This window comes from Eschrichtius robustus, chromosome 12 (assembly GCF_028021215.1).
Source record: "Eschrichtius robustus isolate mEscRob2 chromosome 12, mEscRob2.pri, whole genome shotgun sequence".
NCBI lineage: Eukaryota > Metazoa > Chordata > Mammalia > Artiodactyla > Eschrichtiidae > Eschrichtius > Eschrichtius robustus.
In genome coordinates, this window is record NC_090835.1 from 33851418 (window position 1) to 33876954 (window position 25537).

Below are 25537 nucleotides of genomic sequence, written 5' to 3' on the forward strand. Positions count from 1 at the left end.
AGAGAGCCACTCAGGAGTGTCCATAGAGTAGCTCTAGAGAGGAGAGAGCCACTCAGCAGTGTCCAGACAGGAGCTCTGGCGAGGACAGAGCCACTCAGAAGTGTCCAGATAGGAGCTCTGGAGAGGAGAGAGCCACTCAGGAGTGTGCAGAGAGGCGCTCTGGAGAGGAGAGAGCCACTCAGGAGTGTCCAGAGAGGAGGTCTGGAGAGGCGAGAGCCACTCAGGAGTGTGCAGAGAGGAGGTCTGGAGAGGGGAGGGCCACTCAGGAGTGTCCAGAGAGGAGTTCTGGAGAGAAGAGAGCCACTCAGGAGTGTCCGTAGAGTTGCTCTAGAGAGGAGAGAGCCACTCAGCAGTGTCCAGGGAGGAGCTCTGGCGAATACAGAGCCACTCAGAAGTGTCCAGATAGGAGCTCTGGAGAGGAGACAGCCACTCAGGAGTGTGCAGAAAGGCGTTCTGGAGAGGAGAGAGTCCCTCAGGAGTGTCCATAGAGTAGCTCTACAGAGGAGAGAGCCACTCAGGAGTGTGCAGAGAGGAGCTCTGGAGAGGAGAGAGCCACTCAGGAGTGTCCATAGAGTAGCTCTACAGAGGAGAGAGCTACTCAGGAGTGTGCAGAGAGGAGCTCTGGAGAGGAGAGAGCCACTCAGGAGTGTCCATAGAGTAGCTCTAGACAGGAGAGAGCTACTCAGGAGTGTGCAGAGAGGAGCTCTGGAGAGGAGAGAGCCACTCAGGAGTGTCCATAGAGTAGCTCTAGAGAGGAGAGAGCCACTCAGGAGTGTGCACAGAGGAGCTCTGGAGAGGAGAGAACCACTCAGGAGTGTCCATAGAGTAGCTCTAGAGAGGAGAGAGCCACTCAGGCATGTGCAGAGAGGAGCGAGCCACTCAGAGGTGTCCAGAGAGGAGCTCTGGAGAGGACAGAGCCACTCAGGAGTGTCCAGAGAGGAGCTCTGGAGAGGAGAGAGCCACTCAGGAGTGTCCAGAGAGGAGATCTGCAGAGGGGAGAGCTACTCAGGAGTGTGCACAGAGGAGCTCTGGAGAGGGGAGAGCCACTCAGGAGTGTGCAGAGAGGAGTCCTGGAGAGGACAGAGCCACTCAGGAGTGTGCAGAGAGGAGCTCTGGAGAGGACAGAGCCACTCCGGAGTGTGCAGAGAGGAGCTCTGGAGAGCAGAGAGCCACTCAGGAGTGTGCAGAGAGGAGCTCTAGAGAGGAGAGAGCCACTCAGGAGTGTGCAGAGAGGAGGTCTGGAGAGGAGAGAGCCACTCAGGAGTGTGCAGAGAGGAGATCAAGAGAGGAGAGAGAGACTCAGGAGTGTCCAGAGCGGAGCTCTGGAGAGGGGAGAGCCACTCAGGAGTGTTTAGAGAGGAGCTCTGGAGAGGAGAGAGCCACTCAGGAGTGTGCAGAGAGGAGCTGTGGAGAGGGGAGAGCCACTCAGGAGTGTTTAGAGAGGAGCTCTGGAGAGGAGAGAGCCACTCAGGAGTGTCCAGAGAGGAGCTCTGCAGAGGGGAGAGCCACTCAGGAGTGTCCAGAGACGGGTTCTGGAGAGGAGAGAGCTACTCATGAGTGTGCAGAGAGGAGCTCTGTAGAGGATAGAGCCACTCAGGAGTGTGCAGAGAGGAGTTCTGGAGAGGACAGAGCCACTCAGGAGTGTCCAGATAGGAGTTCTGGAGAGGAGAGAGCCACTCAGGAGTGTCCATAGAGTAGCTCTAGAGAGGAGAGAGCCACTCAGCAGTGTCCAGAGAGGAGCTCTGGCGAGGACGGAGCCACTCAGAAGTGTCCAGATAGGAGCTCTGGAGAGGAGAGAGCCACTCAGGAGTGTGTAGAGAGGAGCTCTGGAGAGGAGAGAGCCACTCAGGAGTGTGCAGAAAGGAGTTCTGGAGAGGAGAGAGTCACTCAGGAGTGTCAATAGAGTAGCTATAGAGAGGAGAGAGCCACTCAGGAGTCTCCAAAGAGGAGCTCTGCAGAGGAGAGAGCCACTCAGGAGTGTCCAGAGAGGTGCACTGGAGAGGACAGAGCCACTCAGAAGTGTCCAGATAGGAGATCTGGAGAGGAGAGAGCCACTCAGGAGTGTCCAGAGAGGAGTTCTGGAGAGGAGAGAGCTACTCAGGAGTGTGCAGAGAGGAGCTCTTCAGAGGAGAGAGCCACTCAGGAGTGTGCAGAGAGGAGGTCTGGAGAGGAGAGAGCCACTCAGGAGTGTGCAGAGAGGAGATGAAGAGAGGAGAGAGAGACTCAGGAGTGTCCAGAGCGGAGCTCTGGAGAGGGGAGAGCCACTCAGGAGTGTTTAGAGAGGAGCTCTGGAGAGGAGAGAGCCACTCAGGAGTGTGCAGAGAGGAGCTCTAGAGAGGAGAGAGCCACTCAGGAGTGTCCAGAGAGGAGCTCTGCAGAGGGGAGAGCCACTCAGGAGTGTCTAGAGAGGAGCTCTGTAGAGGGGAGAGCCACTCAGGAGTGTCTAATGAGAAGCTCTGGAGAGGGGAGAGCCACTCAGGAGTGTGCAGAGAGGAGCTCTGCAGAGGGGAGAGCCACTCAGGAGTGTCTAGAGAGGAGCTCCGGAGAGGGTAGAGCCACTCAGGAGTGTGCAGAGAGGAGCTCCGGAGAGGGGAGAGCCACTCAGGAGTGTCCAGAGAGGAGCTCCGGAGAGGGGAGAGCCACTCAGGAGTGTGCAGAGAGGAGCTCTGGAGAGGGGAGAGCCACTCAGGAGTGTTTAGAGAGGAGCTCTGGATACGAGAGAGCCACTCAGGAGTGGGCAGAGAGGAGCTCTGGAGAGGAGAGAGCCACTCAGGAGTGTGCAGAGAGGAGCTCTGGAGAGGAGAGAGTCACTCAGGAGTGTCCAGAGAGGAGCTACGGTGAAGAGAGAGCCACTCAGGGGTGTCCATAGAGGACTTCTGGAGAGGAGAGAGCCACTCAGGAGTGTCCGTAGAGTTGCTCTAGAGAGGAGAGAGCCACTCAGCAGTGTCCAGGGAGGAGCTCTACAGAGGAGAGAGCCACTCAGGAGTGTCCATAGAGTAGCTCTAGAGAGGAGAGAGCCACTCAGGAGTGTCCAGAGAGGAGGTCTGGAGAGGAGAGAGCCACTCAGGAGTGTCCATAGAGTAGCTCTAGAGAGGAGAGAGCCACTCAGGAGTGTGCAGAGAGGAGCTCTGGAGAGGAGAGAGCCACTCAGGAGTATCCATAGAGTAGCTCTAGAGAGGAGAGAGCCACTCAGGAGTGTGCAGAGAGGAGCTCTGGAGAGGAGAGAGTCACTGAGGAGTGTGCAGAGAGGAGCTCTGGAGAGGAGAGAGCCACTCAGGAGTGTGCAGAGAGGAGCCCTGGAGGAGAGAGCCACTCAGGAGTGTCCATAGAGTAGCTCTAGAGAGGAGAGAGCTACTCAGCAGTGTCCAGAGAGGAGCTCTGGCGAGGACAGAGCCACTCAGAAGTGTCCAGATAGGAGCTCTGGAGAGGAGAGAGCCACTCAGGAGTGTGCAGAGAGGAGGTCTGGAGAGGCGAGAGCCACTCAGGAGTGTCCAGAGAGGAGTCCTGGAGAGGACAGAGCCACTCAGGAGTGTGCCGAGAGGAGCTCTGGAGAGGAGAGATCCACTCAGGAGTGTGCAGAAAGGAGTTCTGGAGAGGAGAGAGTCACTCAGGAGTGTCCATAGAGTAGCTATAGAGAGGAGAGAGCCACTCAGGAGTCTCCAAAGAGGAGCTCTACAGAGGAGAGAGCCACTCAGGAGTGTCCAGAGAGGTGCACTGGAGAGGACAGAGCCACTCAGAAGTGTCCAGATAGGATATCTGGAGAGGAGAGAGCCACTCAGGAGTGTCCAGAGAGGAGTTCTGCAGAGGAGAGAGCCACTCAGGAGTGTGCAGAGAGGAGCTCTGGAGAGGAGAGAGCCACTCAGGTGTGTTCCTAGAGGAGCTGTGGAGAGGGGAGAGCCACTCAGGAGTGTTTAGAGAGGAGCTCTGGAGAGGAGAGAGCCACTCAGGAGTGTCCAGAGAGGAGCTCTGCAGAGGGGAGAGCCACTCAGGAGTGTCTAGAGAGGAGCTCCGGAGAGGGGAGAGCCACTCAGGAGTGTCCAGAGAGGAGCTCCGGAGAGGGGAGAGCCACTCAGGAGTGTCCAGAGAGGAGCTCCGGAGAGGGGAGAGCCACTCAGGAGTGTGCAGAGAGGAGCTCTGGAGAGGGGAGAGCCACTCAGGAGTGTTTAGAGAGGAGCTCTGGATACGAGAGAGCCACTCAGGAGTGGGCAGAGAGGAGCTCTGGAGAGGAGAGAGCCACTCAGGTGTGTGCAGAGAGGAGCTCTGGATACGAGAGAGCCACTCAGGAGTGGGCAGAGAGGAGCTCTGGAGAGGAGAGAGCCACTCAGGAGTGTGCAGAGAGGAGCTCTGGAGAGGAGAGAGTCACTCAGGAGTGTCCAGAGAGGAGCTCTGGAGAGGAGAGAGTCACTCAGGAGTGTCCAGAGAGGAGCTACGGTGAAGAGAGAGCCACTCAGGAGTGTCCATAGAGGACTTCTGGAGAGGAGAGAGCCATTCAGGAGTGTCCATAGAGTAGCTCTAGAGAGGAGAGAGCCACTCAGGAGTGTGCAGAGAGGAGCTCTGGAGAGGAGAGAGCCACTCAGGAGTATCCATAGAGTAGCTCTAGAGAGGAGAGAGCCACTCAGGAGTGTGCAGAGAGGAGCTCTGGAGAGGACAGAGCCACTCCGGAGTGTGCAGAGAGGAGCTCTGCAGAGGGGAGAGCCACTCAGGAGTGTCTAGAGAGGAGCTCCGGTGAGGGGAGAGCCACTCAGGAGTGTCCAGAGAGGAGCTCCGGAGAGGGGAGAGCCACTCACGAGTGTCCAGAGAGGAGATCCGGAGAGGGGAGAGCCACTCAGGAGTGTGCAGAGAGGAGCTCTGGAGAGGGGAGAGCCACTCAGGAGTGTTTAGAGAGGAGCTCTGGATACGAGAGAGCCACTCAGGAGTGGGCAGAGAGGAGCACTGGAGAGGAGAGAGCCACTCAGGAGTGTCCAGAGAGGAGCTGCGGTGGAGAGAGAGCCACTCAGGAGTGTCCATAGAGGAGTTCTGGAGAGGAGAGAGCCACTCAGGAGTGTCCGTAGAGTAGCTCTAGAGAGGAGAGAGCCACTCAGGAGTGTCCATAGAGTAGCTCTAGAGAGGAGAGAGGCACTCAGGAGTGTCCAGAGAGGAGCTCTACAGAGGAGAGAGCCACTCAGAAGTGTCCATAGAGTAGCTCTAGAGAGGAGAGAGCCACTCAGGAGTGTCCAGAGAGGAGCTCTGGAGAGGAGAGAGCCACTCAGGAGTGTCCATAGAGTAGCTCTAGAGAGGAGAGAGCCACTCAGGAGTGTGCAGTGAGGAGCTCTGGAGAGGAGAGAGCCACTCAGGAGTGTCCATAGAGTAGCTCTAGAGAGGAGAGAGCCACTCAGGAGTGTGCAGAGAGGAGCTCTGGAGAGGAGAGAGCTACTCAGGAGTGTGCAGAGAGGAGCTCTGGAGAGGAGAGAGCCACTCAGAAGTGTCCATAGAGTAGCTCTAGAGAGGAGAGAGCTACTCAGGAGTGTGCAGAGAGGAGCTCTGGAGAGGAGAGATCCACTCAGGAGTGTGCAGAAAGGAGTTCTGGAGAGGAGAGAGTCACTCAGGAGTGTCCATAGAGTAGCTATAGAGAGGAGAGAGCCACTCAGGAGTCTTCAAAGAGGAGCTCTACAGAGGAGAGAGCCACTCAGGAGTGTCCAGAGAGGTGCACTGGAGAGGACAGAGCCACTCAGAAGTGTCCAGATAGGATATCTGGAGAGGAGAGAGCCACTCAGGAGTGTCCAGAGAGGAGTTCTGCAGAGGAGAGAGCCACTCAGGAGTGTGCAGAGAGGAGCTCTGGAGAGGAGAGAGCCACTCAGGTGTGTTCCTAGAGGAGCTGTGGAGAGGGGAGAGCCACTCAGGAGTGTTTAGAGAGGAGCTCTGGAGAGGAGAGAGCCACTCAGGAGTGTCCAGAGAGGAGCTCTGCAGAGGGGAGAGCCACTCAGGAGTGTCTAGAGAGGAGCTCCGGAGAGGGGAGAGCCACTCAGGAGTGTCCAGAGAGGAGCTCCGGAGAGGGGAGAGCCACTCAGGAGTGTCCAGAGAGGAGCTCCGGAGAGGGGAGAGCCACTCAGGAGTGTGCAGAGAGGAGCTCTGGAGAGGGGAGAGCCACTCAGGAGTGTTTAGAGAGGAGCTCTGGATACGAGAGAGCCACTCAGGAGTGGGCAGAGAGGAGCTCTGGAGAGGAGAGAGCCACTCAGGTGTGTGCAGAGAGGAGCTCTGGATACGAGAGAGCCACTCAGGAGTGGGCAGAGAGGAGCTCTGGAGAGGAGAGAGCCACTCAGGAGTGTGCAGAGAGGAGCTCTGGAGAGGAGAGAGTCACTCAGGAGTGTCCAGAGAGGAGCTACGGTGAAGAGAGAGCCACTCAGGAGTGTCCATAGAGGACTTCTGGAGAGGAGAGAGCCACTCAGGAGTGTCCATAGAGTAGCTCTAGAGAGGAGAGAGCCACTCAGGAGTGTGCAGAGAGGAGCTCTGGAGAGGAGAGAGCCACTCAGGAGTATCCATAGAGTAGCTCTAGAGAGGAGAGAGCCACTCAGGAGTGTGCAGAGAGGAGCTCTGGAGAGGACAGAGCCACTCCGGAGTGTGCAGAGAGGAGCTCTGCAGAGGGGAGAGCCACTCAGGAGTGTCTAGAGAGGAGCTCCGGTGAGGGGAGAGCCACTCAGGAGTGTCCAGAGAGGAGCTCCGGAGAGGGGAGAGCCACTCAGGAGTGTCCAGAGAGGAGATCCGGAGAGGGGAGAGCCACTCAGGAGTGTGCAGAGAGGAGCTCTGGAGAGGGGAGAGCCACTCAGGAGTGTTTAGAGAGGAGCTCTGGATACGAGAGAGCCACTCAGGAGTGGGCAGAGAGGAGCACTGGAGAGGAGAGAGCCACTCAGGAGTGTCCAGAGAGGAGCTGCGGTGGAGAGAGAGCCACTCAGGAGTGTCCATAGAGGAGTTCTGGAGAGGAGAGAGCCACTCAGGAGTGTCCGTAGAGTAGCTCTAGAGAGGAGAGAGCCACTCAGGAGTGTCCATAGAGTAGTTCTAGAGAGGAGAGAGGCACTCAGGAGTGTCCAGAGAGGAGCTCTACAGAGGAGAGAGCCACTCAGAAGTGTCCATAGAGTAGCTCTAGAGAGGAGAGAGCCACTCAGGAGTGTCCAGAGAGGAGCTCTGGAGAGGAGAGAGCCACTCAGGAGTGTCCATAGAGTAGCTCTAGAGAGGAGAGAGCCACTCAGGAGTGTGCAGTGAGGAGCTCTGGAGAGGAGAGAGCCGCTCAGGAGTGTCCATAGAGTAGCTCTAGAGAGGAGAGAGCCACTCAGGAGTGTGCAGAGAGGAGCTCTGGAGAGGAGAGAGCTACTCAGGAGTGTGCAGAGAGGAGCTCTGGAGAGGAGAGAGCCACTCAGAAGTGTCCATAGAGTAGCTCTAGAGAGGAGAGAGCTACTCAGGAGTGTGCAGAGAGGAGCTCTGGAGAGGAGAGAGCCACTCAGGAGTGTCCATAGAGTAGCTCTAGAGAGGAGAGAGCTACTCAGGAGTGTGCAGAGAGGAGCTCTGGAGAGGAGAGAGCCACTCAGGAGTGTCCATAGAGTAGTTCTAGAGAGGAGAGAGCCACTCAGGAGTGTGCAGAGAGGAGCTCTGGAGAGGAGAGAGCCACTCTGGAGTGTCCAGAGAGGGGTTCTGGAGAGGAGAGAGCTACTCATGAGTGTGCAGAGAGGAGCTCTGGAGAGGAGAGAGCCACTCAGGACAGTGCAGAGAGGAGCTCTGGAGAGGAGAGAGCCACTCAGGAGTGTCCATAGATGAGTTGTGGAGAGCGGAGAGCCACTCAGGAGTGTACAGAGAGGAGTCCTGGAGAGGACAGAGCCACTCAGGAGTGTGCAGAAAGGAGTTCTGGCGAGGAGAGAGTCACTCAGGAGTGTCCATAGAGTAGCTATAGAGAGGAGAGAGCCACTCAGGAGTGTCCAGATAGGAGCTCTGGAGAGGAGAGAGCCACTCAGGAGTGTCCAGAGAGGAGTTCTGGAGAGGAGAGAGCTACTCAGGAGTGTGCAGAGAGGAGCTCTGGAGAGGAGAGAGCCACTCAGGAGTGTGCAGAGAGGAGCCCTGGAGAGGAGAGAGCCACTCAGGAGTGTGCAGAGAGGAGCTATGGAGAGGGGAGAGCCACTCAGGAGTGTCCAGAGAGGAGCTATGGAGAGGGGAGAGCCACTCAGGAGTGTCCAGAGAGGAGCTCTGGAGAGGACAGAGCCACTCAGCAGTGTCTAGAGAGGAGTTCTGGAGAGGAGAGAGCTACTCAGGAGTGTGCAGAGAGGAGCTCTGGAGAGGAGAGAGCCACTCAGGAGTGTGCAGAGAGGAGCCCTGGAGAGGAGAGAGCCACTCAGGAGTGTGCAGAGAGGAGCTATGGAGAGGAGAGAGCCACTCAGGAGTGTCCATAGAGTAGCTCTAGAGAGGAGAGAGCCACTCAGCAGTGTCCAGAGAGGAGCTCTGGCGAGGACAGAGCCACTCAGAAGTGTCCAGATAGGAGCTCTGGAGAGGAGAGAGCCACTCAGGAGTGTGCAGAGAGGCGCTCTGGAGAGAAGAGAGCCACTCAGGAGTGTCCAGAGAGGAGGTCTGGAGAGGCGAGAGCCACTCAGGAGTGTGCACAGAGGAGGTCTGGAGAGGGGAGGGCCACTCAGGAGTGTCCAGAGAGGAGTTCTGGAGAGGACAGAGCCACTCAGAGTGTGCAGAGAGGAGGTCTGGAGAGGGGAGAGCCACTCAGGAGTGTTCAGAGAGGAGTTCTGGAGAGGACAGAGCCACTCAGGAGTTTGCAGAGAGGAGCTCTGGAGAGGAGAGAGCCTCTCAGGAGTGTCCATAGATGAGTTGTGGAGAGCAGAGAGCCACTCAGGAGAGTCCATAGAGGAGCTCTGGAGAGGAGAGAGCCACTCAGGAGTGTCCAGAGAGGGGTTCTGGAGAGGAGAGAGCTACTCATGAGTGTGCAGAGAGGAGCTTTGGAGAGGAGAGAGCCACTCAGGAGTGTGCAGAGAGGAGTTCTGGAGAGGACAGAGCCACTCTGGAGTGTCCAGATAGGAGTTCTGGAGAGGAGAGAGCCACTCAGGAGTGAACATAGAGGAGTTCTGGAGAGGAGAGAGCCACTCAGGCATGTGCAGAGAGGAGCGAGCCACTCAGGAGTGTCCAGAGAGGAGCTCTGGAGAGGACAGAGCCACACAGGAGTGTCCAGAGAGGAGCTCTGGAGAGGAGAGAGCCACTCAGGAGTGTGCAGTGAGGAGCTCTGGAGAGGACAGAGCCACTCAGGAGTGTGCAGAGAGGAGCTCTAGAGAGGAGAGAGCCACTCAAGAGTGTGCAGAGAGGAGCTCTGGAGAGGACAGAGCCACTCAGGAGTGTGCAGAGAGGAACTCTGGAGAGCAGAGAGCCACTCAGGAGTGTGCAGAGAGGAGCTCTGGGGAGGAGAGAGCCACTCAGGAGTGTGCAGAGAGGAGCGAGCCACTGAGGAGTGTCCAGAGAGGATGTCTGGAGAGGGGAGAGCCACTGAGGAGTGTCCAGAGAGGAGCTCCGGAGAGGGGAGAGCCACTCAGGAGTGTGCAGAGAGGAGCTCTGGAGAGGAGAGAGCTACTCAGGAGTGTGCAGAGAGGAGCTCTGGAGAGGAGAGAGCCACTCAGGAGTGTGCAGAGAGGAGCTCTAGAGAGGAGAGAGCCACTCAGGAGTGTCCATAGAGTAGCTCTAGAGAGGAGAGAGCTACTCAGGAGTGTGCAGAGAGGAGCTCTGGAGAGGAGAGAGCCACTCAGGAGTGTCCATAGAGTAGTTCTAGAGAGGAGAGAGCCACTCAGGAGTGTGCAGAGAGGAGCTCTGGAGAGGAGAGAGCCACTCTGGAGTGTCCAGAGAGGGGTTCTGGAGAGGAGAGAGCTACTCATGAGTGTGCAGAGAGGAGCTCTGGAGAGGAGAGAGCCACTAAGGAGTGTGCAGAGAGGAGCTCTGGAGAGGAGAGAGCCACTCAGGAGTGTCCATAGATGAGTTGTGGAGAGCGGAGAGCCACTCAGGAGTGTACAGAGAGGAGTCCTGGAGAGGACAGAGCCACTCAGGAGTGTGCAGAAAGGAGTTCTGGCGAGGAGACAGTCACTCAGGAGTGTCCATAGAGTAGCTGTAGAGAGGAGAGAGCCACTCAGGAGTCTCCAGAGAGGAGCTCTACAGAGGAGAGAGCCACTCAGGAGTGTCCAGAGAGGTGCACTGGAGAGGACAGAGCCACTCAGAAGTGTCCAGATAGGAGATCTGGAGAGGAGAGAGCCACTCGGGAGTGTCCAGAGAGGAGTTTTGGAGAGGAGAGAGCCACTCAGAGTGTGCAGAGAGGAGGTCTGGAGAGGGGAGAGCCACTCAGGAGTGTCCAGAGAGGAGTTCTGGAGAGGACAGAGCCACTCAGGAGTGTGCAGAGAGGAGCTCTGGAGAGGAGAGAGCCTCTCAGGAGTGTGCAGAGAGGAGATCAAGAGAGGAGAGAGCCACTCAGGAGTGTGCAGAGAGGAGATCAAGAGAGGAGAGAGAGACTCAGGAGTGTCCAGAGCGGAGCTCTGGAGAGGGGAGAGCCACTCAGGAGTGTTTAGAGAGGAGCTCTGGAGAGGAGAGAGCCACTCAGGAGTGTGCAGAGAGGAGCTGTGGAGAGGGGAGAGCCACTCAGGAGTGTTTAGAGAGGAGCTCTGGAGAGGAGAGAGCCACTCAGGAGTGTCCAGAGAGGAGCTCTGCAGAGGGGAGAGCCACTCAGGAGTGTCCAGAGACGGGTTCTGGAGAGGAGAGAGCTACTCATGAGTGTGCAGAGAGGAGCTCTGTAGAGGATAGAGCCACTCAGGAGTGTGCAGAGAGGAGTTCTGGAGAGGACAGAGCCACTCAGGAGTGTCCAGATAGGAGTTCTGGAGAGGAGAGAGCCACTCAGGAGTGTCCATAGAGTAGCTCTAGAGAGGAGAGAGCCACTCAGCAGTGTCCAGAGAGGAGCTCTGGCGAGGACGGAGCCACTCAGAAGTGTCCAGATAGGAGCTCTGGAGAGGAGAGAGCCACTCAGGAGTGTGTAGAGAGGAGCTCTGGAGAGGAGAGAGCCACTCAGGAGTGTCCAGAGAGGAGGTCTGGAGAGGCGAGAGCCACTCAGGAGTGTGCACAGAGGAGGTCTGGAGAGGGGAGGGCCACTCAGGAGTGTCCAGAGAGGAGTTCTGGAGAGGACAGAGCCACTCAGAGTGTGCAGAGAGGAGGTCTGGAGAGGGGAGAGCCACTCAGGAGTGTCCAGAGAGGAGCTCTGGAGAGGACAGAGCCACTCAGCAGTGTCTAGAGAGGAGTTCTGGAGAGGAGAGAGCTACTCAGGAGTGTGCAGAGAGGAGCTCTGGAGAGGAGAGAGCCACTCAGGAGTGTGCAGAGAGGAGCCCTGGAGAGGAGAGAGCCACTCAGGAGTGTGCAGAGAGGAGCTATGGAGAGGAGAGAGCCACTCAGGAGTGTCCATAGAGTAGCTCTAGAGAGGAGAGAGCCACTCAGCAGTGTCCAGAGAGGAGCTCTGGCGAGGACAGAGCCACTCAGAAGTGTCCAGATAGGAGCTCTGGAGAGGAGAGAGCCACTCAGGAGTGTGCAGAGAGGCGCTCTGGAGAGAAGAGAGCCACTCAGGAGTGTCCAGAGAGGAGGTCTGGAGAGGCGAGAGCCACTCAGGAGTGTGCACAGAGGAGGTCTGGAGAGGGGAGGGCCACTCAGGAGTGTCCAGAGAGGAGTTCTGGAGAGGACAGAGCCACTCAGAGTGTGCAGAGAGGAGGTCTGGAGAGGGGAGAGCCACTCAGGAGTGTCCAGAGAGGAGTTCTGGAGAGGACAGAGCCACTCAGGAGTTTGCAGAGAGGAGCTCTGGAGAGGAGAGAGCCTCTCAGGAGTGTCCATAGATGAGTTGTGGAGAGCAGAGAGCCACTCAGTAGTGTCCATAGAGGAGCTCTGGAGAGGAGAGAGCCACTCAGGAGTGTCCAGAGAGGGGTTCTGGAGAGGAGAGAGCTACTCATGAGTGTGCAGAGAGGAGCTTTGGAGAGGAGAGAGCCACTCAGGAGTGTGCAGAGAGGAGTTCTGGAGAGGACAGAGCCACTCTGGAGTGTCCAGATAGGAGTTCTGGAGAGGAGAGAGCCACTCAGGAGTGAACATAGAGGAGTTCTGGAGAGGAGAGAGCCACTCAGGCATGTGCAGAGAGGAGCGAGCCACTCAGGAGTGTCCAGAGAGGAGCTCTGGAGAGGACAGAGCCACACAGGAGTGTCCAGAGAGGAGCTCTGGAGAGGAGAGAGCCACTCAGGAGTGTGCAGTGAGGAGCTCTGGAGAGGACAGAGCCACTCAGGAGTGTGCAGAGAGGAGCTCTAGAGAGGAGAGAGCCACTCAAGAGTGTGCAGAGAGGAGCTCTGGAGAGGACAGAGCCACTCAGGAGTGTGCAGAGAGGAACTCTGGAGAGCAGAGAGCCACTCAGGAGTGTGCAGAGAGGAGCTCTGGGGAGGAGAGAGCCACTCAGGAGTGTGCAGAGAGGAGCGAGCCACTGAGGAGTGTCCAGAGAGGATGTCTGGAGAGGGGAGAGCCACTGAGGAGTGTCCAGAGAGGAGCTCCGGAGAGGGGAGAGCCACTCAGGAGTGTGCAGAGAGGAGCTCTGGAGAGGAGAGAGCTACTCAGGAGTGTGCAGAGAGGAGCTCTGGAGAGGAGAGAGCCACTCAGGGGTGTGCAGAGAGGAGCTCTAGAGAGGAGAGAGCCACTCAGGAGTGTCCATAGAGTAGCTCTAGAGAGGAGAGAGCTACTCAGGAGTGTGCAGAGAGGAGCTCTGGAGAGGAGAGAGCCACTCAGGAGTGTCCATAGAGTAGTTCTAGAGAGGAGAGAGCCACTCAGGAGTGTGCAGAGAGGAGCTCTGGAGAGGAGAGAGCCACTCTGGAGTGTCCAGAGAGGGGTTCTGGAGAGGAGAGAGCTACTCATGAGTGTGCAGAGAGGAGCTCTGGAGAGGAGAGAGCCACTAAGGAGTGTGCAGAGAGGAGCTCTGGAGAGGAGAGAGCCACTCAGGAGTGTCCATAGATGAGTTGTGGAGAGCGGAGAGCCACTCAGGAGTGTACAGAGAGGAGTCCTGGAGAGGACAGAGCCACTCAGGAGTGTGCAGAAAGGAGTTCTGGCGAGGAGACAGTCACTCAGGAGTGTCCATAGAGTAGCTATAGAGAGGAGAGAGCCACTCAGGAGTCTCCAGAGAGGAGCTCTACAGAGGAGAGAGCCACTCAGGAGTGTCCAGAGAGGTGCACTGGAGAGGACAGAGCCACTCAGAAGTGTCCAGATAGGAGATCTGGAGAGGAGAGAGCCACTCGGGAGTGTCCAGAGAGGAGTTTTGGAGAGGAGAGAGCCACTCAGAGTGTGCAGAGAGGAGGTCTGGAGAGGGGAGAGCCACTCAGGAGTGTCCAGAGAGGAGTTCTGGAGAGGACAGAGCCACTCAGGAGTGTGCAGAGAGGAGCTCTGGAGAGGAGAGAGCCTCTCAGGAGTGTGCAGAGAGGAGATCAAGAGAGGAGAGAGCCACTCAGGAGTGTGCAGAGAGGAGATCAAGAGAGGAGAGAGAGACTCAGGAGTGTCCAGAGCGGAGCTCTGGAGAGGGGAGAGCCACTCAGGAGTGTTTAGAGAGGAGCTCTGGAGAGGAGAGAGCCACTCAGGAGTGTGCAGAGAGGAGCTGTGGAGAGGGGAGAGCCACTCAGGAGTGTTTAGAGAGGAGCTCTGGAGAGGAGAGAGCCACTCAGGAGTGTCCAGAGAGGAGCTCTGCAGAGGGGAGAGCCACTCAGGAGTGTCCAGAGACGGGTTCTGGAGAGGAGAGAGCTACTCATGAGTGTGCAGAGAGGAGCTCTGTAGAGGATAGAGCCACTCAGGAGTGTGCAGAGAGGAGTTCTGGAGAGGACAGAGCCACTCAGGAGTGTCCAGATAGGAGTTCTGGAGAGGAGAGAGCCACTCAGGAGTGTCCATAGAGTAGCTCTAGAGAGGAGAGAGCCACTCAGCAGTGTCCAGAGAGGAGCTCTGGCGAGGACGGAGCCACTCAGAAGTGTCCAGATAGGAGCTCTGGAGAGGAGAGAGCCACTCAGGAGTGTGTAGAGAGGAGCTCTGGAGAGGAGAGAGCCACTCAGGAGTGTGCAGAAAGGAGTTCTGGAGAGGAGAGAGTCACTCAGGAGTGTCAATAGAGTAGCTATAGAGAGGAGAGAGCCACTCAGGAGTCTCCAAAGAGGAGCTCTGCAGAGGAGAGAGCCACTCAGGAGTGTCCAGAGAGGTGCACTGGAGAGGACAGAGCCACTCAGAAGTGTCCAGATAGGAGATCTGGAGAGGAGAGAGCCACTCAGGAGTGTCCAGAGAGGAGTTCTGGAGAGGAGAGAGCTACTCAGGAGTGTGCAGAGAGGAGCTCTGCAGAGGAGAGAGCCACTCAGGAGTGTGCAGAGAGGAGGTCTGGAGAGGAGAGAGCCACTCAGGAGTGTGCAGAGAGGAGATGAAGAGAGGAGAGAGAGACTCAGGAGTGTCCAGAGCGGAGCTCTGGAGAGGGGAGAGCCACTCAGGAGTGTTTAGAGAGGAGCTCTGGAGAGGAGAGAGCCACTCAGGAGTGTGCAGAGAGGAGCTCTAGAGAGGAGAGAGCCACTCAGGAGTGTCCAGAGAGGAGCTCTGCAGAGGGGAGAGCCACTCAGGAGTGTCTAGAGAGGAGCTCTGGAGAGGGGAGAGCCACTCAGGAGTGTCTAATGAGAAGCTCTGGAGAGGGGAGAGCCACTCAGGAGTGTGCAGAGAGGAGCTCTGCAGAGGGGAGAGCCACTCAGGAGTGTCTAGAGAGGAGCTCCGGAGAGGGTAGAGCCACTCAGGAGTGTGCAGAGAGGAGCTCCGGAGAGGGGAGAGCCACTCAGGAGTGTCCAGAGAGGAGCTCCGGAGAGGGGAGAGCCACTCAGGAGTGTGCAGAGAGGAGCTCTGGAGAGGGGAGAGCCACTCAGGAGTGTTTAGAGAGGAGCTCTGGATACGAGAGAGCCACTCAGGAGTGGGCAGAGAGGAGCTCTGGAGAGGAGAGAGCCACTCAGGAGTGTGCAGAGAGGAGCTCTGGAGAGGAGAGAGTCACTCAGGAGTGTCCAGAGAGGAGCTACGGTGAAGAGAGAGCCACTCAGGGGTGTCCATAGAGGACTTCTGGAGAGGAGAGAGCCACTCAGGAGTGTCCGTAGAGTTGCTCTAGAGAGGAGAGAGCCACTCAGCAGTGTCCAGGGAGGAGCTCTACAGAGGAGAGAGCCACTCAGGAGTGTCCATAGAGTAGCTCTAGAGAGGAGAGAGCCACTCAGGAGTGTCCAGAGAGGAGGTCTGGAGAGGAGAGAGCCACTCAGGAGTGTCCATAGAGTAGCTCTAGAGAGGAGAGAGCCACTCAGGAGTGTGCAGAGAGGAGCTCTGGAGAGGAGAGAGCCACTCAGGAGTATCCATAGAGTAGCTCTAGAGAGGAGAGAGCCACTCAGGAGTGTGCAGAGAGGAGCTCTGGAGAGGAGAGAGTCACTGAGGAGTGTGCAGAGAGGAGCTCTGGAGAGGAGAGAGCCACTCAGGAGTGTGCAGAGAGGAGCCCTGGAGGAGAGAGCCACTCAGGAGTGTCCATAGAGTAGCTCTAGAGAGGAGAGAGCTACTCAGCAGTGTCCAGAGAGGAGCTCTGGCGAGGACAGAGCCACTCAGAAGTGTCCAGATAGGAGCTCTGGAGAGGAGAGAGCCACTCAGGAGTGTGCAGAGAGGAGGTCTGGAGAGGCGAGAGCCACTCAGGAGTGTCCAGAGAGGAGTCCTGGAGAGGACAGAGCCACTCAGGAGTGTGCAGAGAGGAGCTCTGGAGAGGAGAGATCCACTCAGGAGTGTGCAGAAAGGAGTTCTGGAGAGGAGAGAGTCACTCAGGAGTGTCCATAGAGTAGCTATAGAGAGGAGAGAGCCACTCAGGAGTCTCCAAAGAGGAGCTCTACAGAGGAGAGAGCCACTCAGGAGTGTCCAGAGAGGTGCACTGGAGAGGACAGAGCCACTCAGAAGTGTCCAGATAGGATATCTGGAGAGGAGAGAGCCACTCAGGAGTGTCCAGAGAGGAGTTCTGCAGAGGAGAGAGCCACTCAGGAGTGTGCAGAGAGGAGCTCTGGAGAGGAGAGAGCCACTCAGGTGTGTTCCTAGAGGAGCTGTGGAGAGGGGAGAGCCACTCAGGAGTGTTTAGAGAGGAGCTCTGGAGAGGAGAGAGCCACTCAGGAGTGTCCAGAGAGGAGCTCTGCAGAGGGGAGAGCCACTCAGGAGTGTCTAGAGAGGAGCTCCGGAGAGGGGAGAGCCACTCAGGAGTGTCCAGAGAGGAGCTCCGGAGAGGGGAGAGCCACTCAGGAGTGTCCAGAGAGGAGCTCCGGAGAGGGGAGAGCCACTCAGGAGTGTGCAGAGAGGAGCTCTGGAGAGGGGAGAGCCACTCAGGAGTGTTTAGAGAGGAGCTCTGGATACGAGAGAGCCACTCAGGAGTGGGCAGAGAGGAGCTCTGGAGAGGAGAGAGCCACTCAGGTGTGTGCAGAGAGGAGCTCTGGATACGAGAGAGCCACTCAGGAGTGGGCAGAGAGGAGCTCTGGAGAGGAGAGAGCCACTCAGGAGTGTGCAGAGAGGAGCTCTGGAGAGGAGAGAGTCACTCAGGAGTGTCCAGAGAGGAGCTACGGTGAAGAGAGAGCCACTCAGGAGTGTCCATAGAGGACTTCTGGAGAGGAGAGAGCCACTCAGGAGTGTCCATAGAGTAGCTCTAGAGAGGAGAGAGCCACTCAGGAGTGTGCAGAGAGGAGCTCTGGAGAGGAGAGAGCCACTCAGGAGTATCCATAGAGTAGCTCTAGAGAGGAGAGAACCACTCAGGAGTGTGCAGAGAGGAGCTCTGGAGAGGACAGAGCCACTCCGGAGTGTGCAGAGAGGAGCTCTGCAGAGGGGAGAGCCACTCAGGAGTGTCTAGAGAGGAGCTCCGGTGAGGGGAGAGCCACTCAGGAGTGTCCAGAGAGGAGCTCCGGAGAGGGGAGAGCCACTCACGAGTGTCCAGAGAGTTGATCCGGAGAGGGGAGAGCCACTCAGGAGTGTGCAGAGAGGAGCTCTGGAGAGGGGAGAGCCACTCAGGAGTGTTTAGAGAGGAGCTCTGGATACGAGAGAGCCACTCAGGAGTGGGCAGAGAGGAGCACTGGAGAGGAGAGAGCCACTCAGGAGTGTCCAGAGAGGAGCTGCGGTGGAGAGAGAGCCACTCAGGAGTGTCCATAGAGGAGTTCTGGAGAGGAGAGAGCCACTCAGGAGTGTCCGTAGAGTAGCTCTAGAGAGGAGAGAGCCACTCAGGAGTGTCCATAGAGTAGCTCTAGAGAGGAGAGAGGCACTCAGGAGTGTCCAGAGAGGAGCTCTACAGAGGAGAGAGCCACTCAGAAGTGTCCATAGAGTAGCTCTAGAGAGGAGAGAGCCACTCAGGAGTGTCCAGAGAGGAGCTCTGGAGAGGAGAGAGCCACTCAGGAGTGTCCATAGAGTAGCTCTAGAGAGGAGAGAGCCACTCAGGAGTGTGCAGTGAGGAGCTCTGGAGAGGAGAGAGCCACTCAGGAGTGTCCATAGAGTAGCTCTAGAGAGGAGAGAGCCACTCAGGAGTGTGCAGAGAGGAGCTCTGGAGAGGAGAGAGCTACTCAGGAGTGTGCAGAGAGGAGCTCTGGAGAGGAGAGAGCCACTCAGAAGTGTCCATAGAGTAGCTCTAGAGAGGAGAGAGCTACTCAGGAGTGTGCAGAGAGGAGCTCTGGAGAGGAGAGAGCCACTCAGGAGTGTCCATAGAGTAGCTCTAGAGAGGAGAGAGCTACTCAGGAGTGTGCAGAGAGGAGCTCTGGAGAGGAGAGAGCCACTCAGGAGTGTCCATAGAGTAGTTCTAGAGAGGAGAGAGCCACTCAGGAGTGTGCAGAGAGGAGCTCTGGAGAGGAGAGAGCCACTCTGGAGTGTCCAGAGAGGGGTTCTGGAGAGGAGAGAGCTACTCATGAGTGTGCAGAGAGGAGCTCTGGAGAGGAGAGAGCCACTCAGGAGAGTGCAGAGAGGAGCTCTGGAGAGGAGAGAGCCACTCAGGAGTGTCCATAGATGAGTTGTGGAGAGCGGAGAGCCACTCAGGAGTGTACAGAGAGGAGTCCTGGAGAGGACAGAGCCACTCAGGAGTGTGCAGAAAGGAGTTCTGGCGAGGAGAGAGTCACTCAGGAGTGTCCATAGAGTAGCTATAGAGAGGAGAGAGCCACTCAGGAGTGTCCAGATAGGAGCTCTGGAGAGGAGAGAGCCACTCAGGAGTGTCCAGAGAGGAGTTCTGGAGAGGAGAGAGCTACTCAGGAGTGTGCAGAGAGGAGCTCTGGAGAGGAGAGAGCCACTCAGGAGTGTGCAGAGAGGAGTTCTGAAGAGGAGAGAGCTACTCAGGAGTGTGCAGAGAGGAGCTCTGGAGAGGAGAGAGCCACTCAGGAGTGTGCAGAGAGGAGCCCTGGAGAGGAGAGAGCCACTCAGGAGTGTGCAGAGAGGAGCTATGGAGAGGGGAGAGCCACTCAGGAGTGTCCAGAGAGGAGCTATGGAGAGGGGAGAGCCACTCAGGAGTGTCCAGAGAGGAGCTCTGGAGAGGACAGAGCCACTCAGCAGTGTCTAGAGAGGAGTTCTGGAGAGGAGAGAGCTACTCAGGAGTGTGCAGAGAGGAGCTCTGGAGAGGAGAGAGCCACTCAGGAGTGTGCAGAGAGGAGCCCTGGAGAGGAGAGAGCCACTCAGGAGTGTGCAGAGAGGAGCTATGGAGAGGAGAGAGCCACTCAGGAGTGTCCATAGAGTAGCTCTAGAGAGGAGAGAGCCACTCAGCAGTGTCCAGAGAGGAGCTCTGGCGAGGACAGAGCCACTCAGAAGTGTCCAGATAGGAGCTCTGGAGAGGAGAGAGCCACTCAGGAGTGTGCAGAGAGGCGCTCTGGAGAGAAGAGAGCCACTCAGGAGTGTCCAGAGAGGAGGTCTGGAGAGGCGAGAGCCACTCAGGAGTGTGCACAGAGGAGGTCTGGAGAGGGGAGGGCCACTCAGGAGTGTCCAGAGAGGAGTTCTGGAGAGGACAGAGCCACTCAGAGTGTGCAGAGAGGAGGTCTGGAGAGGACAGAGCCACTCAGGAGTTTGCAGAGAGGAGCTCTGGAGAGGAGAGAGCCTCTCAGGAGTGTCCATAGATGAGTTGTGGAGAGCAGAGAGCCACTCAGGAGTGTCCATAGAGGAGCTCTGGAGAGGAGAGAGCCACTCAGGAGTGTCCAGAGAGGGGTTCTGGAGAGGAGAGAGCTACTCATGAGTGTGCAGAGAGGAGCTTTGGAGAGGAGAGAGCCACTCAGGAGTGTGCAGAGAGGAGTTCTGGAGAGGACAGAGCCACTCTGGAGTGTCCAGATAGGAGTTCTGGAGAGGAGAGAGCCACTCAGGAGTGAACATAGAGGAGTTCTGGAGAGGAGAGAGCCACTCAGGCATGTGCAGAGAGGAGCGAGCCACTCAGGAGTGTCCAGAGAGGAGCTCTGGAGAGGACAGAGCCACACAGGAGTGTCCAGAGAGGAGCTCTGGAGAGGAGAGAGCCACTCAGGAGTGTGCAGAGAGGAGCTCTAGAGAGGAGAGAGCCACTCAAGAGTGTGCAGAGAGGAGCTCTGGAGAGGACAGAGCCACTCAGGAGTGTGCAGAGAGGAACTCTGGAGAGCAGAGAGCCACTCAGGAGTGTGCAGAGAGGAGCTCTGGGGAGGAGAGAGCCACTCAGGAGTGTGCAGAGAGGAGCGAGCCACTGAGGAGTGTCCAGAGAGGATGTCTGGAGAGGGGAGAGCCACTGAGGAGTGTCCAGAGAGGAGCTCCGGAGAGGGGAGAGCCACTCAGGAGTGTGCAGAGAGGAGCTCTGGAGAGGAGAGAGCTACTCAGGAGTGTGCAGAGAGGAGCTCTGGAGAGGAGAGAGCCACTCAGGAGTGTGCAGAGAGGAGCTCTAGAGAGGAGAGAGCCACTCAGGAGTGTCCATAGAGTAGCTCTAGAGAGGAGAGAGCTACTCAGGAGTGTGCAGAGAGGAGCTCTGGAGAGGAGAGAGCCACTCAGGAGTGTCCATAGAGTAGTTCTAGAGAGGAGAGAGCCACTCAGGAGTGTGCAGAGAGGAGCTCTGGAGAGGAGAGAGCCACTCTGGAGTGTCCAGAGAGGGGTTCTGGAGAGGAGAGAGCTACTCATGAGTGTGCAGAGAGGAGCTCTGGAGAGGAGAGAGCCACTAAGGAGTGTGCAGAGAGGAGCTCTGGAGAGGAGAGAGCCACTCAGGAGTGTCCATAGATGAGTTGTGGAGAGCGGAGAGCCACTCAGGAGTGTACAGAGAGGAGTCCTGGAGAGGACAGAGCCACTCAGGAGTGTGCAGAAAGGAGTTCTGGCGAGGAGACAGTCACTCAGGAGTGTCCATAGAGTAGCTATAGAGAGGAGAGAGCCACTCAGGAGTCTCCAGAGAGGAGCTCTACAGAGGAGAGAGCCACTCAGGAGTGTCCAGAGAGGTGCACTGGAGAGGACAGAGCCACTCAGAAGTGTCCAGATAGGAGATCTGGAGAGGAGAGAGCCACTCGGGAGTGTCCAGAGAGGAGTTTTGGAGAGGAGAGAGCCACTCAGGAGTGTGCAGAGAGGAGTTCTGGAGAGGAGAGAGCCACTCAGGAGTGAACATAGAGGAGTTCTGGAGAGGAGAGAGCCACTCAGGAGTGTGCAGAGAGGAGCTCTGGAGAGGAGAGAGCCACTCAGGAGTGTCCATAGATGAGTTGTGGAGAGCGGAGAGCCACTCAGGAGTGTACAGAGAGGAGTCCTGGAGAGGACAGAGCCACTCAGGAGTGTGCAGAAAGGAGTTCTGGCGAGGAGAGAGTCACTCAGGAGTGTCCATAGAGTAGCTATAGAGAGGAGAGAGCCACTCAGGGGTCTCCAGAGAGGAGCTCTACAGAGGAGAGAGCCACTCAGAAGTGTCCAGATAGGAGATCTGGAGAGGAGAGAGCCACTCGGGAGTGTCCAGGGAGGAGTTCTGGAGAGGAGAGAGCTACTCAGGAGTGTGCAGAGAGGAGCTCTGCAGAGGAAAGAGCCACTCAGGAGTGTGCAGGGAGGAGCTATGGTGAGCGGAGAGCCACTCAGTAGTGTCCAGATAAGAGCTCTGGAGAGGAGAGAGCCACTCAGGAGTGTCCAGAGAGGAGCTCTGGAGAGAAGAGAGCCACTCAGGAGTGTGCAGAGAGGAGCTCTAGAGAGGAGAGAGCCACTCAGGAGTGTGCAGAGAGGAGCTCTGGAGAGGGGAGAGCCACTCAGGAGTGTCCAAAGAGGAGCTCCGGAGAGGGGAGAGCCACTCAGGAGTGTTTATAGAGGAGCTCTGGCGACGAGAGAGCCACTCAGGAGTGTCCATAGAGGAGTTCTGGAGAGGAGAGAGCCACTCAGGAGTGTCCAGATAGGAGCTCTGGAGAGGAGAGGGCCACTCAGGAGTGTCCAGAGAGGAGTTCTGGAGAGGAGAGAGCTACTCAGGAGTGTCCAGGGAGCAGCTCTGGCGAATACAGAGCCACTCAGGAGTGTCCAGATAGGAGCTCTGGGGAGGAGAGAGCCACTCAGGAGTGTCCAGAGAGGAGTTCTGGAGAGGAGAGAGCTACTCAGGAGTGTGCAGAGAGGAGCTCTGGAGAGGAGAGAGCCACTCAGGAGTGTGCAGAGAGGAGCCCTGGAGAGGAGAGAGCCACTCAGGAGTGTGCAGAGAGGAGCTATGGAGAGGACAGAGCCACTCAGGAGTGTCCAGAGAGGAGCTCTGGAGAGGACAGAGCCACTCAGCAGTGTCTAGAGAGGAGTTCTGGAGAGGAGAGAGCCACTCAGGAGTGTCCATAGAGTAGCTCTAGAGAGGAGAGAGCCACTCAGGAGTGTGCAGAGAGGAGCTATGGAGAGGAGAGAGCCACTCAGGAGTGTCCATAGAGTAGCTCTAGAGAGGAGAGAGCCACTCAGCAGTGTCCAGAGAGGAGCTCTGGCGAGGACAGAGCCACTCAGAAGTGTCCAGATAGGAGCTCTGGAGAGGAGAGAGCCACTCAGGAGTGTGCAGAGAGGCGCTCTGGAGAGGAGAGAGCCACTCAGGAGTGTCCAGAGAGGAGGTCTGGAGAGGCGAGAGCCACTCAGGAGTGTGCAGAGAGGAGGTCTGGAGAGGGGAGGGCCACTCAGGAGTGTCCAGAGAGGAGTTCTGGAGAGGACAGAGCCACTCAGAGTGTGCAGAGAGGAGGTCTGGAGAGGGGAGAGCCACTCAGGAGTGTCCAGAGAGGAGTTCTGGAGAGGACAGAGCCACTCAGGAGTGTGCAGAGAGGAGCTCTGGAGAGGAGAGAGCCTCTCAGGAGTGTCCATAGATGAGTTGTGGAGAGCAGAGAGCCACTCAGGAGTGTCCATAGAGGAGCTCTGGAGAGGAGAGAGCCACTCAGGAGTGTCCAGAGAGGGGTTCTGGAGAGGAGAGAGCTACTCATGAGTGTGCAGAGAGGAGCTCTGGAGAGGACAGAGCCACTCAGGAGTGTCCAGATAGGAGTTCTGGAGAGGAGAGAGCCACTCAGGAGTGAACATAGAGGAGTTCTGGAGAGGAGAGAGCCACTCAGGAGTGTGCAGAGAGGAGCTCTGGAGAGGAGAGAGCCACTCAGGAGTGTCCATAGAGTAGCTTTAGAGAGGAGAGAGCCACTCAGGAGTGTGCAGAGAGGAGCTCTGGAGAGGAGAGAGCCACTCAGGAGTGTCCATAGAGTAGCTCTAGAGAGGAGAGAGCCACTCAGGCATGTGCAGAGAGGAGCGAGCCACTCAGGAGTGTCCAGAGAGGAGCTCTGGAGAGGACAGAGCCACTCAGGAGTGTCCAGAGAGGAGCTCTGGAGAGGAGAGAGCCACTCAGGAGTGTGCAGAGAGGAGCTCTGGAGAGGACAGAGCCACTCAGGAGTGTGCAGAGAGGAGCTCTAGAGAGGAGAGAGCCACTCAAGAGTGTGCAGAGAGGAGCTCTGGAGAGGACAGAGCCACTCAGGAGTGTGCAGAGAGGAACTCTGGAGAGCAGAGAGCCACTCAGGAGTGTGCAGAGAGGATCTCTGGGGAGGAGAGAGCCACTCAGGAGTGTGCAGAGAGGAGCGAGCCACTGAGGAGTGTCCAGAGAGGAGGTCTGGAGAGGGGAGAGCCACTCAGGAGTGTCCAGAGAGGAGGTCTGGAGAGGGGAGAGCCACTCAGGAGTGTCCAGAGAGGAGTTCTGGAGAGGACAGAGCCACTCAGGAGTGTGCAGAGAGGAGCTCTGGAGAGGGGAGAGCCACTCAGGTGTGTGCAAGAGAGGAGCTCTGGAGAGGAGAGAGCCACTCAGGAGTGTGCAGAGAGGAGCTCTGGAGAGGAGAGAGTCACTCAGGAGTGTCCAGAGAGGAGCGAGCCACTCAGGAGTGTCCAGAGAGGAGCTCTGGAGAGGACAGAGCCACTCATGCGTGTCCGGAGAGGAAGTCCTCGCCAGGCTGCCCCAGCCTCCCTGTTTCATTCTTTCCTTCCCCTGGTGCGGATGTGAAAATCTCGCCCACAATAGTTAAAAAAGACCCTTTTTTCCTGTGGTTAAACACATGGCACTTTATGGCTGCTTTTTAATGAAGGGGTGAAAACTTTTCCTAACTTTGGCAGCATTGAAAAAAACCAGGGCCATTATTTTTTCACAGAACCCAAGGTAAGTGCCAGGAACTTTCTGGTCAGAGATTTCACTCTCCTGTATTTTGGGGTGAGGAAAAGGGATGCTAATCACAGAGTAGAATCTAGAGCTCTGGAAGGAGACTTCAAGCCCCTCAGCCACACCCCCTCATTTTAAAGGTTGGGAAACTGAGGCTGGAGAACTACTTCACGCCCGTGGGGAGAATTAGTGGATTGAGCTGTAAGCCCAGGCGCCTTTTTTTTTTTTTTTATTAAACTAATGCATCACAGCTGGAGGGTAAATGGCCATAGGTTTTGGGATTAAAGAAATCTAGGTTAAAATCCCGTTCTGTCTGTTCGTTTCTGAGCCTCCGTTTCCCCATTTGCACATCTGTTAAATGCGCGTTAGCTATCACTCGGGGTTGCTGTAGGACTCACTGGGGTCATATAGTAGATTGAACCTTATTACCAATACTTGACCATTTCTTACATCCAATTTCATAAGGTTCAATTGAAGGGCTGTGGTAAGTGCTTGATAACTGATAACTTAGCTACTAGAAGCAAAGGACATAGGGAAGTCAAAGATTATCTAGATCATTCCAGCTAACCTATTTCTTCTCAAATTTGATCTTAACTATTTGGGTGGGGGGTGGGTTTCTCAGGGAAAGACTAAACTCTGGAGAATTTCACCTGTGGAGCCTTGCGGGGTCAGGTAATTGCTCCAGGGGAGTGTGGCCTCTCCTCTCCGCGGCCGCCCATCGCTGTGGTGCCAGCAGTGTGGGTGGACTCACTCCCCAGTGCAGCCGACCCACGCCATGCAGTGGGCATGCCGGTCCCGCTCTCTCTGGGGCCCTAGGACTTTGGTCTTGTCCTCATCAGGGACACATCACCTTACTCCGCATGCCAGGTGCCCAGCGTCTCAGACCAGAAATGCTTCCAGGACAGAGGTATGGCTGACCCTTCTGGGCCCCGTTGTGCCCCTGTTTGGTGCTTTCATCCATCTTTTGCGGATTTCTTAGACTTCTCTCATGGAGAGAAATCATCAGGGGCTCAGCAACCAAGAAGAGCAGGTCAAGGGATTTCCAAGTGGAGAGATGGGATTTTGGAGAGGGGGAAAAGCCCCTTCAATATAATTTCATTTAACATTTGGATTTTTAAATGGGTGAGTGTTTTTGGCAATGTTATAATTGGAGCAATGAACTGTGCTTGGATTCTGGTGGATGAGATTACTGGGAAGACAGTTTTTCTGCAGGATAGTGGGGGTGGGAGGAGGAGAGTTAGACACTGTGCCAGGAAATCATATTAGAATCTCCTTGGGACATTAGCTTTTGATTTTCCTCAAAGGGGAGCGAAGGTTAAATACGTTTGCGAAACCCTTCTCCAGACTAGCTGCAGGCCTGAAACACTTCATATCAAGGGAGTACACTTCAGCGTCCCTTGTAAGAAAGCCCCTTACGCATCCCTGGAGGGAGAAGGTAGCTGTTCTGGGCAGAAGCAGCCTTCTCACTCACTCTGGCCCTCCAGGTTCCCGACAGGCCCTCCGCAGCGTGCCAGCAGTGCACCGGCTCTGCAGGGTCACTGGCACAGGAACTGTGGGCAGTCAGCACTATAAACAGGCAGCCGCCACCTCCCAGACTGCTGGGCACACAGCCCTGTGAGGCCAGCCCCATAGGTGCTGCTACTGGGAGGCCAGGGTGACTGGGCAAGGGCCCAGGACCAGCATGCAGACCGTCACCCTGCAGACCAGGCTTACTGATCGCATCGTGCCCGCTAAGTACTTTCATGCCTCTCCTGATTTTATCCTTGCAACAGTGCTGTGAGGTTGCAACCATCACAGTGCCCTTCACAAATTGAAAACGGAGGCTCAGAATGGTGAAGCCTGTTGCCTAAATTCAGGGACAGAGTTAGGACAGAACCCAGGTCTGCCTGGGTCCAAGACGGATGCTTTTCG

General features: G+C 56.8%; 1 protein-coding gene across 7 annotated transcripts in view; it reads left to right on the plus strand.

Moving 5' to 3' along the window:
• Positions 1 to 25537, plus strand: part of WNT5A (Wnt family member 5A) — a 50490-nt gene that overhangs the window by 19300 nt on the left and 5653 nt on the right. The gene's annotated exons all lie outside the window — the stretch shown is intronic.